Source organism: Theropithecus gelada, chromosome 4 (assembly GCF_003255815.1).
Source record: "Theropithecus gelada isolate Dixy chromosome 4, Tgel_1.0, whole genome shotgun sequence".
Taxonomy (NCBI): Eukaryota; Metazoa; Chordata; class Mammalia; order Primates; family Cercopithecidae; genus Theropithecus; species Theropithecus gelada.
In genome coordinates this window covers 133,359,355-133,375,870 of record NC_037671.1, presented here as the reverse complement: position 1 = coordinate 133,375,870, position 16,516 = coordinate 133,359,355, and positions in this window count along the sequence as shown.

The window sequence follows — 16,516 nt, the reverse complement described above, 5'->3', positions numbered from 1 at the left end:
AAAGTTTGGAAGTGAAGTGGTTTTTGCTATTTGCAGTAGCTGCATCTCCCATTTTGTTTGTCAGACTGCCACTCTGCAGACTGCTGTGGGGTGATGTTGTTAGACAAAGGAGGGTTTTTTGTTGTTGTTGTTGTTGTTGTTGTTGTTGTTGTTGTTGTTGTTTGAGATGGAGTCCGGCTCTGTTGCTCAGGCTGGAGTGCAATGGCACGATCTCAGCTCACTGCAACCTCTGCCTCCCGGGTACAAGTGAGTCTCCTGCCTCAGCCTCCCGAGTACCTGGGATTACAGGTGTGCACCATCACGCCTTGCTAATTTTTGTATTTGTTTTTTAGTAGAGACAGCGTTTTGCCATATTGACCAGGCTGGTCTCGAACTTCTGACCTCAGGTCTCCCAAAATGCTGGGATTACAGGCGCGAGCCACTGCGCTTGGCCAGGACAATCTTTTATATGATCCTGTTTCTAGAAGAAGCTATTCTCTGAGGAGTTTAGGAAATGATAGAGTGAATCAGACTAATAACCCCACTGAGGAGATGAGGCAAGAGAGGAATAAGGCATGCAGGGGTCAGGGTGTCCTGCTTGGTGACATAGCTTTTCTGGGAGGATTTTTCAGTTCAATGCCACCCCACCTAATCCCAAGGAAAGCAGAGTTTTAGTTCACTGAATTTTCAGGCTGAGTAGAAAATTCCTTTTTGATACAGCACTTGTCACTGGAGAGCCACGTACTCTGCGATGCCCTCTCAGGACACTTTCCACCCTGGGACTCCTCTGCTGAAGCAGGGCTGGGAGTTTCCAGTTGATGAAAGTGCAAGTAGCCAACGGCAGCACACACTCTCACGACAAATGCCAACCCCATCTTAGATAACATTCATCAGAGGGTTGCACCGGTTTAGGAAGGTGATAGCATGGTGGTCCCTCTGTGCTTTCAGGACTCTGGGCTTGTGGGGTACAATCTAGGGTGGCTTTTTTGTTTTCTCCTGAGATGGAGTCTCGCTCTGTCACCAGGCTGGAGTGCAGTGGCGCAATATCAGCTCACTGCAACCTCCACTTCCCGGGTTCAAGCGATTCTCCTGCCCGAGCCTCCCGAGTAGCTGGGACTACAGACGCCCGCCACCACACCCAGATAATTTTTGTATTTTCAGTAGAGACGGGGTTTCACCATGTTGGCCAGGATGGTCTCGATCTCTTGACCTCGTGATTAGGGCGGCTTTTTAAAAAAGTAACTCTGACATACCAGATTCCTTCCAGAAAACAGAACAGCATGGTAAAGCCTCTGGGCGCTGTGTCAGCTGAAAAGAATGGGGATGTGCAGCCCAGGGAAGAGAGGAATTCTCTGGGAGGGGGGCAAGGATGTGGCCCCTGGGGGAAGAGCTATGACCCCGGTGGCATCTCCAATGGGAGATGGTTCAATTCCCAGCTCCTACATAGGGTTTTCCTATGTCCTAGTCAGTAATTTAAACACAATCCCTACTATAAACTCACTGAATGCTCACAACCACCTTATGAGGCTACTGTGGTTATCATCTTCATTTTATAGATGTAGAAACCAGCACAGAGAAGTTAAATACCTTCCCAAAGTCACACTGCTATTAATGAGAGAGTTGGAATTTGGACCCAGCTTTCTTACTAGCCCGGAATTTCTCAGCCTCAGTACTATTGACATTGGAGGCTGGAGAATTCTTTGTTAGGGGGACCCTGTCCTCCCTCTCCTTGCATTATAGGATGTTCAGCAGCATCCCTGGCCTCCACCCACCAGATGCCCGTAGCACTCCCCTGTTGTAACAATCAGATGTCTCCAGACGTTGCCAATGCTCCCTGGAGGGCAGAATCGCCTTTAGTTGAGAAGCACTAAGTGTTCGAGAGCCTCCTGAGATGGGCCAGCCTGTCTCTTGTAGTAGCAGGAACATCTGCTGCTGCCTTCCTAGTGCCGGGGCCACCGAGGCCCTCCCCCGCCACGCTCTCAACGCTTTCTGACATGTCTCCTAACTTAATGGGGGAGGGAGGATTTTACTGGACCCTAGAGATTGTTTGATTTTTAACATTTCCGACATTTCCTAATGTTATTATCATTTGCCTCTGTGCCCCCGAATTAAAGGCCAAAGAATCATTCTGATTTTGTGGGGCAAAACCTGAGGGGAAAGCCTAAAGTTTCCCTAGCACTTTACATATTTATTCAGTTTAATCCTCACAGTCATCTTACTGAGGGAGATATCCCCATTGTAAAGATGAGAAAACTGAGGCTCAGAAAGTGCAGTAACTTGCCAAGGTCATAGCTATAAGTAATGGAGCCAAGGTTTGCAGCCAGATCTGTCCACACCGAAATCGATATGCTTTTATGAGGGGCGAGGTTTGGGGCAGACACTCAGAGATGAGCTCAGAAACAATGCTCGCAGTGACACACCAAGACAAGAAGAGCCTGAGCTGGAGGAGCAGGGATAGGGGACAAGAGGTGCGAGACAGCTTAGGGTCGCAGCGCGTGACAAGGGAGGCCAGGGTTGAGGAGTGCATTTGGGAGTCGTGTACGCAGGCCACTCCCTTGTGCCCCTCAGGCCCTGCCTTCCCTCCCCTGGGCTGCCATCCCCCTCTGCCTCCAAGTCCCCCCCCAGCTCCCAGAGCAATCCAATAAAACCACAAATCCGACCACAACCCCCGCTGCTCTAAATTCTCCATCGCTGCCCTTCTCAGACCAAACGCCCAAATCGCACAAGGCCAGACTCACCCAGCCCTCTGGGCTCCCTGGCCATGTGCTCTCCTGTCCCTGGACACACTCCTCCTCCTTTTGGTCCTTGGAACCCTACCCTCCTTCTCTAAGCACAGCTGTGTGTGTCAAATCAAGACTTTGAACGGGATATTTGTGAGTACGTAAGTCTTACAGCCTTTCTTTATTGTTTAAGCTCCAGGTGGCCAAGTCATCTCCTCCCATCATCTATCCCCTGTGGGGCCGACATAGTGCCTGTCACATTGTAGGACTCAATCGATATTTGCTGAATGTGTATTTAACAAGCATGTAATTTATGTTGTCATCTAAGTCACAGTTGAAAATGCCAACCAGAAGTAGGCCAAAGTGGAAGGGTGGTTGCCAGCAGATAACATCTTCTGGGTGATGTCAGGCCCCTCATCTGTACCACCCGGGTCATTTAACCCCCAGCACCATCCTCCTGTATCTTCACGTGGCCCATGCACCTTGGCACCTCCAAGTCTTGTTCACCAGGGCACCATGCGAGTGCTCCAAATGCCTGCTAACCTCCCTTCAGCATATGTCTACACACCCCTTGGTTCTCCCAAGCCAAGAAGCTTTAGGAGAGAATGCACCTAGTCCTGATGGCCCCTCTTGGCTTTTAGTAGTTCCTCCTCCTTAGGTTCTCAAAAGCCTCTCATGATTTTACTGCTTGATGATTTGGCTCTTAGGAAACCAGGAGCAGGCTCTGAACAAATGGGCCCAGGACAGGTGGAGTTTTTTTCAATGTTATTAAGGCATGATTGACATTCAACAAGCTGCAAAAACTAAAATTGTACAATTTGATGAATTTTAGCAAATCACCATGATCAATATAGTGAACACTTCCATCACCTCCAAAAGTTTCCTTGTGCCCTGTGTAATCTATCCCTGTCTGCACCCCATCCTCATCTGCTTTCTATCACTACAGATTAGTGTACATTTTAAAAAATTGTAAATAAATGGAAACATACTGTGTATGTACTTGGGGGGAGTGTCTGACATCTTTGACTCAACGTGATGCTTTTAGGATTGATCCACGCTGCAGCATGCAGTGATAGTTTGGTCCTTTTTATCACTAGTCGCATTCAGTTATAGGTTATATTGATACACAGCTGTCCCCTCTTATCCACGGTCTCACCTTCCCTGGTTTCAGTTACCAGCAGTACGATACTATAAGCTACTTTGAGAGAGAGAGAGAAAGAGGCCACATTCATATAATTTTATTTATTTATTTATTTATTTAAGACAGAGTTTCACTCCTGTTGCCCAGGCTGGACTGCAATGGTGGGATCTTGGCTCACTGCAACCTCTGCCTCCCTGGTTCAAGCGATTCTCCTGCCTCAGCCTCCCAAGTAGCTGGGATTACAGGTACCCATCACCATGCCTAGCTTTTTTTTTTTTTTTTTTTTGTATTTTTAGTAGAGATGGGGTTTCCCCACGCTGGCCAGGCTGGTCTCGCATTCCTGACCTCAGGTGATCTGCCTACCTTGGCCTCCCAAAGTGCTGGGATTACAGGCGTGAGCCACTGTGCCCAGTCCATATAACTTTTATTATGGTATATTGTTATCATTGTTCTATTTTATTAGTAGTTATTGTTGTTCATCTCTTACTGTGCCTAATTGATAAATTAAACTTTATCAAAGGTGTGCGTGTATAGGAAAAAACACAGTAATACACAGGGTTCAGTACTATCTGTGGTTTCAGGCATCCACTGGGGGTCTTGGAATGTAGTTCCCAAGAGAGCGATTGTGGCACAGTTTGCATCCATTCACCTACTGATGGGCATTTGGGTTGTTTCCCATTTGGGACTATTTCAAATAAGGCTGCTATGAGCATTTATGAACAGTTCTTCTGTGGACATGTTTTCACTTTTCTTGGGTAAATATCCATCTACCAAATGACCCAGTAGAATGGCCGGTCACTTGGTAGATGGATATTTAACTTTTTAAGAAACTACCAAACTGTTTTTCAAAGTAGTTGCACCATTTGGTTTTCCCAACAAGGTACAATAACTCCATTTGCCTCATATTCTTACCAATACTTAGCAAGACATGCTTTAATTTTAGCCTTTCCAGTAGGGGAATAGTGGTATCTCACTGTGGTTTTTATTTGCATTTCTGTGATGACTAATGATGTTCAACATCTTTTCATGTGTTTATTGGCTATTTTTATGTCTTCATGAAGAGTCTGTTCAAATATTTCGACAAGTTTTCATTGTTTTTTTATTTCGTTGTAAGCATTCTTTATATAGTAGAGAAATTCTTTATCTGACGTATGTGTAATAAATAGTTTTCTTTCCAGTTTGTGGTTTGCTTTTGCATTTTCTTATCAGTGTCTTTTGAAGATAAAAGTTTTAAATGTTAACCTGGGCAACATAGAGAGACCCCATCTCTACAAAAAATACAAAACTTAACTGAGTGTGGTGGCATGCACCTGTGGTCCCAGCTACTCAGGAGACTGGAGAAGAAGAATCACTTGAGTCTAGGAGGTCAAGGCTGCAGTGAGCTGTGACCACACCACTGCACTCCAGCCTGGGTGACAGAGCAAGACCCTGTCTCAAAAAAAATTTTTTTTAATTTTGATGAAGCCACTTTATTTTGTCATTTATGTGACATATATAAAAAATCTTTGGCTACTCCAAGGTTACAAATATTTTCTTCCACATATATTATTCAGCTTTAGGTGTTACTAAAACTAGGAAGGTCTATAGTCCATTTGAAGTTAATTTTTGTGTGTGGTGGGAAGTAAGAATTGATGTTCGTTATTCTTCTGTATAGTATTCAGTTATTTTATACCTCCCAAGTTTTGTTGAAAACTTTCTTTCTCTGATGAATTGCTTTGGCACCTTTATCAAACACCTCCTATCACTATATGTGTGAGTAGATCTCCAGACTTCATTTTGTTCCATTGATCTGTATGTTAAACTTTTTGCCGATACTAAAACTGTCTTGATTACTCTAACTTTTCAATAAAAGTATTGAAGTCAGGTAGGAAAAGTTCTCCTACTTCGTTCTCTTTAAATTTAACTTTGGTTAGCCTGTGTCTTTTCCATGGCCATACATTTTAGAATCAGCTTCTCACTTTCTACAAAAGATCTTCTTGAGATTTTGATTGAGAATATGTTGAACTTACAGGCCAATTTGGGAAGAACTGTCGTTTTAACAATATTGAGTCAATGAACACAGTATAGCTTTCTGGTTACGTATGTCTTTTACTTTTTTATCCACAGTAATGTATAGTTCTCAGTGTAGAAGCTTTGGACATCTTTTATTAGATCCATTTTTAACTATTTTGTGTTTTGTGGTACTATTATAAATGGAATTGCTTTTTTAAAACTTCATTTTTGACCAGGCACAGTGGCTCACACTTGCAGTCCCAGCAATTTGGGAGACTGAGGCAAGCAGATCACTTGAGGTCAGGAGTTCAAGACCAGCCTGGCCAACATGGTGAAACCCCGACTCTACTAAAAAAAAAAAAGGTACAAAAATAAGCCAAGTATGGTGACTGGTGCCTGTAGTCCCAGCTACTCAAGAGGCTGAAGCAGGAGAATTGCTTGAACCTGGGAGGTGGAGATTGCAGTGAGCTGAGATCGTGCCACTGCACTCCACCCTGGGTGACAGAGCGAGACTCTGTCTCAAAACAAAGCAAAACAAAACACCAAAAGACAACTTTATTTTCTAATCATTGCTGCTAGCATATAAGAATACAATTGATTTTCTTAAAATAACCTTGTATCCTGTAGCAACCTTACTAAATTCATTTATTACTTTTATTATTTATTTTGTAGATTCTCTGGGATTTTATATATAAACAATTATAATATCTGCAGACAGGAACAGTTTTATTTGCTCCTTCTTGATCTTTAAGCCTTTCATTTCTTTTTCTTGCCTATGGCAATGGCCAGGCCCTCCAGTACAATGTTGAATAGAAGTGAAAGCAGGCATCTTTGCTTTGTTCCTGATTTTAGGGAGAAGGCTTTCTTTCACCATTAAGTATGATGTTAGATGTTGGTTTTTTAAAGATGTCTTTAAAGATGTCCTTTATCAACTAAGGAAGTTTTTAGTTGCTGAGAGTTTTCATCATGTGGGTACTGAATTTTGTCAATGCTTTTTCTGCATTGATTGAAATGATCAGATGGTCTTCCTCCTTTACTAAAACAGGTGTAATTTTACAAAGATAAGAGAAGGTGTGGAATATGAGATCCTGCCAGGATTGGAAGCCCCAACATCTTGGGGAATAGGAGTGAAGGTGATGTGAAAATTAGAAAGAGCACCAGCTTTGCAGTCAGTCGACCTTGCCTTGGAGTCCTAGTTCTACATTTTATTGTGAGCAAGTTAACTTAACCACTGTGAGCCTCTATCTTCTCTGTAAGATGAAGGAAAAAATAGCTAACATAAAAAGTTGTGGCAAGGATTAAACTAGAAAAATACATACCCAGTGCATAGCACATACATACATAGCACATGTAAATAACAGATACCATTGCATCTGGCGCTGAATGTGAAACTCTGGAGGCACTGGTCCTTGAGAATGAAGATAAAGTGTTAGGTACAACTGTGATGGCAAAGACAAACATCCCAACCCACTGTCAGCAGAAAGTGGTGAAAGCTACTTACGGGAATATGTGGATAAAACCTTTTTTCCACTTCTTTCCTTATGTCTTGATGATCCTAAGTACCAGACAGATACTAGGTAAAAAGCCTTATACATCCAAAAATAATTTTTTTTTGTAAAACAAAATGCTCAAATGATGAATCCAGAAGATCTAAAACTCATCTTTTGCAAGAAGAGTTTAGGCCATGAATCTAAAAACTATTCAATCATAGGTTAAAAAAGACTTCCCGATGACTAAATGCAGTCATGGAACACCCCCATTTTGGATTTCTAATTCAATTTTAAAACAATCTTTAAAATTATCACAGCAAGTGGGTCATCCAATCCTTGGAATAGCCTACACTGAGAGTAGGGTAGTTTAGCATAACTCAAAGTGTGTTACATCAAATCAGGGATATTAACAGTGTGACATGAATAAAAGTTTTCCAAGGTCAAACAAATGTGCAAACACTGGTTTAGTTATACTTAAACTTTTTTTAAAGTCACAGGACTTGAAGATACTAATGTGCAATGTGAATCTACAAGGAGAATATATATATAATTATATATATATTATCATCTTAAAACTCAGGAGGGCTAGGGCTAGTGAAGAATATTCATGTGAACAGCTGATGAAGGATTTCTGCCTATTCCTTCCTAAATACACTAGTCATATGTGAGCAGTAAGGTGAACAAGGGATGGGTAAAAAGCTTCACAAATATGAAAGCTGTCAGGTTTGTGATCCAAGAATTTCAGTTCTGAGGACTGGGTAAAAAAATATATATATATAGACACATACATATATATTTTATATATATGTGTATATATAATATATACAGAGAGAGAGAGCAGAATTTCCCAAACATCTCTGATTTCAGAATTATTTCATAATTCACTGTCTCTTGGTTCCAAAAGGACACATTCTAGGAAAGCCTGATGTAGTTCTTACTCCTGTTTCAGAGACATCATCTTTCAGAAGTTTTAACCTCCAAATCAGACATTTTTAGAAGAATTCAAGTATATTCAATCCTTGTAGCCTTCCACAGAGCCCTTAGTAGGCTATGGATAAGTAGGATTATATTATTGTCAGGTATTATTATCCCCATTCTACAGATGAGGAAGAAACCTAACATGGAACACTAACCACTTTATGTATTTCATCTAAATTTAATCTGCCTTTTTTTTTTTTTTTTTTTTTTTGAGATGGAGTCTTGCTCTCTCGCCCAGGCTGGAGTGCAGTGGCAGGATCCCGGTTCACTGCAAGCTCCACCTCCCGGGTTCACGCCATTCTTCTGCCTCAGCCTCCTGAGTAGCTGGGTCTACAGGCGCCCACCACCACACCCAGCTAATTTTTTGTATTTTTAGTAGAGACGGGGTTTCACCGTGTTAGCCAGGATGGTCTCGATCTCCTGACCTCATGATCCACCTGCCTTGGCCTCCCAAAGTGCTGGGACCACAGGCGTGAGCCACCACACCCAGCCCTAAATTAATCTTCTTACCATGCCTGATATGTAGGCATCATTATCTCCATTTGACGGCAGTAGAAGGAAATTAAGTAACTTGTTCAGAGTCACACAGCTTGTGGAGGAATAAGAAGTGTCCCGTCATCGGGCACCAGGGCAGGAGTTCATCATAGTTGCCTCCATCCACCTGAGGTGAGCTGGTCACTGGGGCAAAAATGGACAGAGATGCAGGTGCAAGTTCCTCCGGGAGGACACCGGCGTGCAGGTGCAGATGGCTCACCCCCACCTAACCTTCCTCGCAGGTGGGGTTTCAGAAGAGGGAATGAATGTGTGGGTGTTTAGAAACTTTGAGCTCCCTGAACAAAAGGGCTTTGTTTTCTGGAGACACCAGATATTTTCCAGAGCTAATCATCACTCAGAACTGAAATTCTGGGCTCACAAACATGACGGCTTTCGTATTTGTGAGGCTTTTTACCCGGCTGTTGTTGACCTTATTGCTCATTTAGGAAGAAGTAGGCAGAAGTCCATCGGATATTCATGTGCATATATTCTTCACTAGCCCTAGCCTTGCAGAGTTTTAAGATGATTGAGAGGGAGGAGGGACGGAAAGCTCAAGCCTTGAAAATTCAGGAAATCGTGGGTAGAGGAGAGTGAGGAAAAATGTTAACCTGACATTCAAAATTAAAAGCTGTTCAAAGTGGTTACTTGATTGTATTAATTGGCAAGTAATTGGCAGGGTGTGGAGAGGAAAAGACCTCATCGGAGGAAGCTAGGTGTAATTCCAATCCTACTGAGACATGAAACAGACACTGTCCTCAGATGTTTGGAAATCTGACTTTGAAGGGAGAACTCGGGTTTGCCTTTGTTTTGAAGTCACTGAACCTTGCCACGCTATTCTCAGGTTTAGACTGGAATGTTTTAACATTGGGCAGGGGAGGGGGATGGGGAGGAATGAGCAGTGAGGTGTTAGATTTCCAAATAAATGATGCTGTCTCTTTCTTACTGCAAAAACAGTTTGATAAATCATCCGGCAGTTTTCTTGGGTCCAGTGGTCCATATATTAATACAAAGACTACCTACAGCAGGAAGGGGATAAAAAGAGAAATCAGCCAGGCTCAGTGCCTCACACCTGTAATCCCAGCACTTTGGGAGGCCAAGATGGGTGGATCACCTGAGGTCAGGAGTTTGAGACCAGCCTGGTCAACATGGTGAAAACCCATCTCTACTAAAAATACAAAAATTAGCCTGGTGGCCTGGTGTGGTGGTGCACACCTGTAATCCCCATTACTTGGGAGGCTGAGGCATGAAAATCACTTGAACCCAGGAGGCAGAGGTTGCAGTGAGAGATTGCCCCACTGCACTCCAGCCTGGGCAACAGAGTGAAACTCTGTCTCAGAAAAAAAAAAAAAGAGAGAGAAATCAAACTGAAAATTAACCAGATTGTAGAAATAAACCAGTAAAATAAATGGCACCAATAATCCAAGTCAGTAGTTTTTCTTCTGTAGAGTCATAGGTTCACCTGGGAATCTTATGAAAATGGATAAAAACGCACATAACTTTATACACACCTAAGGTGCTCATTGTCCCTCTGTCGCCACACCTTGGACTTTCTGGGTATGCAGAGCCTAAATTAAGAAGCTCTACTCTTGGCAGCAACCAGATTTAAACTGGCAAGTGGTATTGCAATTCTCCTCTTTAGTTCTGAGATAATTAGCTGAGACAACTTTTAGAGCCATCTCTGGGACTGCTCCAAGAAATCATTTCACTTAATCATCTGAGGTAGTCTATTAAATATTGGCTGTTCTGAAAAATTGGCCTGCAAGCTGCCAATTCTTGTGACTTATTAGAATTTCTAAAAGACCCTCCCCTTCAGGATGAATCTGGATCCCATTAACTCCCCGCTGGCTGTGGTGCAAATATTGAACAAAATGACCTGGTTTAACGAGATGGGGTTTGGGATGAGATCTTCAAACACCACCAACTATTGATTCCTGGAAAATTGTTTTAGTCCTTGGCAAAACACACAGAGACAGGCTGGGTCTTTGCTATGCTCTGTTTGACAAGCCTTCTTCTCCAGCAAACAGTTGGGGATTGGGGAGGGGAGGGAGGAAGCGAGGTCCTGGGGGCTGGAGGACTGAGGACCTCGGGCTCCAGGGGAGATGTTTAGGAAATGTCCACCCTGAACTGGAGCTGCTGTTCTCCCTGCACTCCCAGGCTGGGAAGGTCAAACTGATGGCTTTAACAATCCACCTGTAGGTCTTGGCTGCCTTTGTTCAAGTTCAAGGAGTGATGGTCACCGAGTCTCTTTCTCCCCCAACCAGAGCAGAGAAGGCACCTTCTAAACCTTCTAGATGCTGCCGGGTCACTCCAGAACACCACCATCTGAGCTGTGTGTAGCTCATCCTAACTACAGGGAGTTCCTCTGACTGAAACAACAGTAACCATGTAACCATGTAACATGTAACCATGTTTTCTCAACCAAAATGAGGCTGGGGCACTTGTGGTCTGGAGTGCCGTTGTGTATGCGGAGGGTAAGAAGAGCTGGGGCTGGGTGAATTCAGGAAGCTGAGGGCTAGCATCACCACTGCTAGAATGGATTCTGGGATGGGATCCACACAGCATGCCCAGGAGGGCGTCCCGTCATACAGAGGCGGCAGTTCCCAAGTTTGTTTTCAGGGCAGAGCCACTGGAGTCCTGCCACTCTGTGCCACACCTTCAGTTATTCATAAGAAAACTTACGATAAGTCAGATGCATCTCATACTATAGATGCTAGTCCATGCAAGTGTTTCAGGTGATATTTAAGAAAAACAAAACACAAAAATTTTAAATTAAGGAAAATTATACCATTAACCTAATTTCCTTCCCTCTTCTTCCTCTCTTACTTCCCCCTCAACACCCCTTCCTAGCCCCTACCATGAACTGGGACAAGACCAAGTTCTTTGCCTTGGGAACAACTCACTCCAAACTAGGATGTGATGCAGGGGTATTCACTAGGAGCCACTGGTTTAAGGTTTTAAAAGAGAAATGAAAGAAATATGTGCGCGCACACACACACACGCACACACATACACACGAGAGAGAGAGAGAGAGAGAGAGAGAAAAGGGAAGAATTGTTTGCATTGGTATTTACTGGATTAAATCTTAATTTTCTCTAATTATAGCAGGCATTTCCTTTCAGCCTGACTTCTCGTTTCTCAAAAAAATCATAGTATCTTACCCAGCTTTCCATTAAGCCTAACGATTTTAATCTATTTCCAGCAGTCTAAATAACAGTCTACTGTGGACACAGTGAGATTTCTTTCTATTCAGATTTTCTGAAAATACTTAAAATGAGAGTTTAAAAATGATATTTATCCCTGGCTTCCTAGCAATGAGCGTGCTGGGGTGATTTTAGAAGGCCATAGCCATCCTCAGCCCATCAGCTCTCCTTCCTCTGGCTTCTCACACTGCGTCACATATTCCCCAATACAGTTGATCAAGATGTATTCCCAGAGGCAGTAAGGCCTGTTGGAAAGAGAATAGGCTAGGAAGTGAAGCAAACTAGATTCAAATCCTGTTTGCTCTATCATTTATTAGCTGGTAACCTTAGAAAATTATTTAGCGTCTCTAAGACCCAATTTCTTCACTATGTAAATGAGTGTAACACTATGCATTGGTTTTGATCTAAATCCTAAAATTGCCCATAAGTGTAACAGAGGATATAAAACTGGAGGAATTTAATGTGGGGAATTGATTACACAGGTGATAAAAAAAACAAAAAACAAAAAAGGTCAGGAAGTCAACCAGAGGTCAGTAAGGCAACCCCGGGACCAGCAACAGCAGGAAGCCACCACTGCCTGAGGCTGAGGGACAAGGGAGGAGGCCGCTGACCAAGGCCACGCACCAAGGTCACGGCAAGGAAACTGCAGCCACAGTGGGAGCGGGGTCATGAGAGAAACGCAGCTGCTGCTAGAGAAGGCACCCAAGGCGGAGAAGGAGCGGGAAGAAGTGCCTCCTCCTACCCCACCCAGCCTCCAATGTCTGATCAAAGCCTCTGTCCATGGTCCACACCCAGCCGGCAGCCCGCTGGCCCGGCATCCTGGGAGGCCTGCTCCCTGCCATACAGAGCAGAGGGGCGGCTAGGAACGGATCTGAGGCGGGTCCTGCATCCGCACCGAAGACCCGAAGTCCTGCAGCTGACCCGGCCTCCGCACACCGAAGCCTCGGGAACCCTCTTCGGGTCAGGGCAGCCTTGTCCCTGCTGCCTGCAGGCCTCAGACACCGCCCCTGTTCTGCTTCTCTTGACCCTGTCACCACCGTCGGTCTCTCTATCAACCGGCCCTGGGGTAAATAGACCTGCCACTCTCTTCCTATGCAGTCTTCCTCGAGGGTGAACACACGGCCCCCACTCCAGGAACGTGCGTCAGGCCGGGTGGCCCGGGCCACAGGCAGAGCAGAGGCCTGGAGGCTTTTCGAGGGTTACCAGGAATAGAATTGCCCGTGGGCCCGGGCGGAGGAGCCCCCGCTCTGAGCTCCACCTTTAAGCGGCCAGGATTCCAAGAACCAAGGAGGACTGGCCGCTACCCCTTGCTCTGAGTGTCCCTGCCCAGACTGCCCTGAGCCTGTTCACAGCTCCGGTTGGCCTTTTCCCCGCTTGCCGGTCCTTCCGAGAGCTCGCATCACTCACTCCCACGGAGCGCGCTCCACTCCACACTGAGGACTGGCCTCTGCCGGGAGTGCGGAGGGAAGAGAAGGTTATGGTTGCAAATTTAGCTCACTCAGCACACAGGCTGGGGTGTGCGCGTACCTGCATGTGAACCCCCTCATGGCAAGGGATGTCTCTAGGGGTGTAAAAAAAGAAGAGGGCAGTTCTCCCCGTGCTAGGACATTACGGAGTAACTGTCGACATGTTCTATTTACCGGTTGTTAACTTGATTTGTTTTCCAGCCCCGGCCCCCACAACTCTGCCTGGGTCACAGTGGGCTGGTTCGTTTAAAAGCTGAGGTTGGAAAATATATATTTCAAAATTGCTAAAAGAATAGATTTTAAACATTCTCGCCACACACAGAAAACTAAGTTGGTAAAGCGATGGATACCTTAATTAGCTTGATTTAATCTTTCTACGATGTATACATATATCAAAACATCGCATTGTACCTGTAAATATATACAATTATTATTTGTAAAATTAAAAATAAATAAAAGTTTTATAAAGTAGAGTTGGGCCCTGAGAGGATGAGGCTCAGGCAGAGAGGGAAGACAGATGGCTGAGAACCACAGATGCTCAGGGATCAGGGATGTGTGGGAATCTGGAAAAGCACTGAGAAGCTGAGTCCTGGGTGTCTGCAGCCTCTGAAGGGAACTCCTCTAGGCTTTGAGGTATGACACACTCTCTGATTTTTTTTTAAGCTAATATTTACTGAATATGGCCAACTTTGTTCTAAACATATTTCATGTATTATCACATTTGATCTTTTTATGAAGTGGGTAGTGCATGTATCTCAGTTTCACAGATAAAGGAACAGTCAAGGAGATTACAAAACGTGCCCAAGGCCACTCAGCTAGTACGCAGCTCAGCCGGAGTCAGATGCATGCCCGAATCTCAAGCCAGGCTCTTACTCACCACTTAATCCTGCCTCCCACTCTGTGACAATCGTGTGTGTGTGTAGTTGTGTGTCCAGGGCTCCATCCTGTTCTCGAAGAAGTCCCTGAGCCTTAGACAGTGAGGGGACACAGGACATTCTCCCAGACGTTTGTAGACAGCTCTCGTATCCTCACCTAAGCCGCCTTTTTTCCTGTTCCTCTTGTGATAGAGCGCCTAAATCCTTTAGCACCCAGCTTGCCCTGGCGTGGGATCACTCTGCCCTGCATCATGTGAAGTATAAGACCCAGAACTAAAACCCACATTCAAGGTGTCTGACCTGCCCCATGCGAGCAGAATTAGGAAATCATTTCTGCCCATTGTTCCAATGTGAACACAGCAAAAGATAGAATCAGCGTTGGGGCAGCAAAACCCATTCCACAGACATGTGTTGAACTTCCATCGTGAATGAGACAGTTCCCGTTCTGAGGCAGCCCACAGCCCTGTGGAGGAGGGGGATTGGTCATTTTAACAAAATGTGGTGAGTGCCACAAGGGAGCACAGACGAGTGTTCCCTGGCATCTCCAGAGGCTCAGGGGTGCTGCAGAGCTGGATTGTAAAAAGTGAATAGGAATCCTGAGGCAGGCAGACCGCTTGAGCCCAGGAGTTCAAGACCAGCCTGGACAACATGGCAAAATCCTGTCTCTTCAAAAAATAAAAAAATTAGCTGGGTGTGGCGGCACAAGCCTCTGGTTTCGACTACTCTGGAGGCTGAGGTGGTGAGAGGATCACTTGAGCCTGGAAGTTTGAGGCTACAGTGAACCATGATCACGGCATTGCACCCCAGCCTGGGGGACAGAGACTGACTCAGAAAGAAAGAAAGTGTGAATAGGAATCAGCTGGTGAGCTATAGGACAAAGAGGTGGGGCCATGTGCAGAGGTGTGAAGGTGTTCAAAGACATGGCAAGTCCGCAACCTGACACAGGGTTGGTAGCCAGCTTGCATCTGGAGGACCCCCCGCTGGATGCTAAGGAGGGATCTGGCATCCTGAAGGCAGAGGAGAACCATGAGCTGCTTAACGTGGCTTGATTCCTATGAACTCATATTGAGCATTTAGTCAGCTAAAATCCTTAAGCTGTGTCACGGGTTCATTAAACCAAAGTCCAGAACTTTCCATTTATTCCACTTAAATTTCTGGATGCTATTTCTGGCATCAAAGCTATTAATTATCCCCCTCCCCCACCCCCGCAATGCTGTGTCATCTGCGCTTTAAGTTATTGATTAAAAATGTCCAAAACACAGGGCTCAGAACTGAGCTTTGTTACCACTAGAGACTTCCTCTGAGTTACTCCCTATCTGCATGTCTCAGGTTTATGCATTCAATGGGTTGTGAGTTCTACTTAAAAGCACCTCTAGCTCACAATTTTCCAATTTTGTCTACAAGGAAGTCACAAGAGACATTATCAACTGTCTTGCTGAAATCCAGATGTACCACATCCTCGATGTCTCCCTGATCTACCAGCCCTGCCATGCCATTAGAAGAAGAAATGAGGTGACACTGGCATGACTTGTTTCCAGCAGCCCCCTGAAGCTCTTCAAAGATCTGTGCTCCTATTTGTAAGAGGCATAAACCGTTTAATAGCATATACTACAGTTTTGTCGGGGCTCCCCTTCCCACTTACTGGCTTGTAGTTTGCAGTATCTAAAGTGTTCTCCCTTTTAAAAACTGGGACTTTTGCCCACCCCATCCTTGGGGACTGTCTCACATTTGCTATGGTTTGTGAAACATTAACAACAGCTGTTGAGCAATCTCTACATGCCCCAACTGAGGCTAGGCAGTCACTGGTCAGGGTGAGGAGACCTGGACTCCCTTCAAACCCTGTCATGCTTCTTGGGTGCTTTCTCACCAACCTTGGACCCCAATTCCAACTCAGTAGGGCTATTTTTCCCTTCCCAGACTGGACGTCATTCTTGAAAGAGAAAAGGGAAGCGTGAGTTTGGCATTTGGTCATCGTCTCTTTAGTGTTTTGTCTTGTATGCCAAAGAGTTTGAACTTGATCTGGTGAGTAGAGAATCAATGAAGAGTTTTTGAAAAAGGACGTGATGTGATCGTATTTTAGGTGGAGAGGATTAAGGTTTTGACTGGTTCACATCATTACTACATTGCTGTTTATCAACATC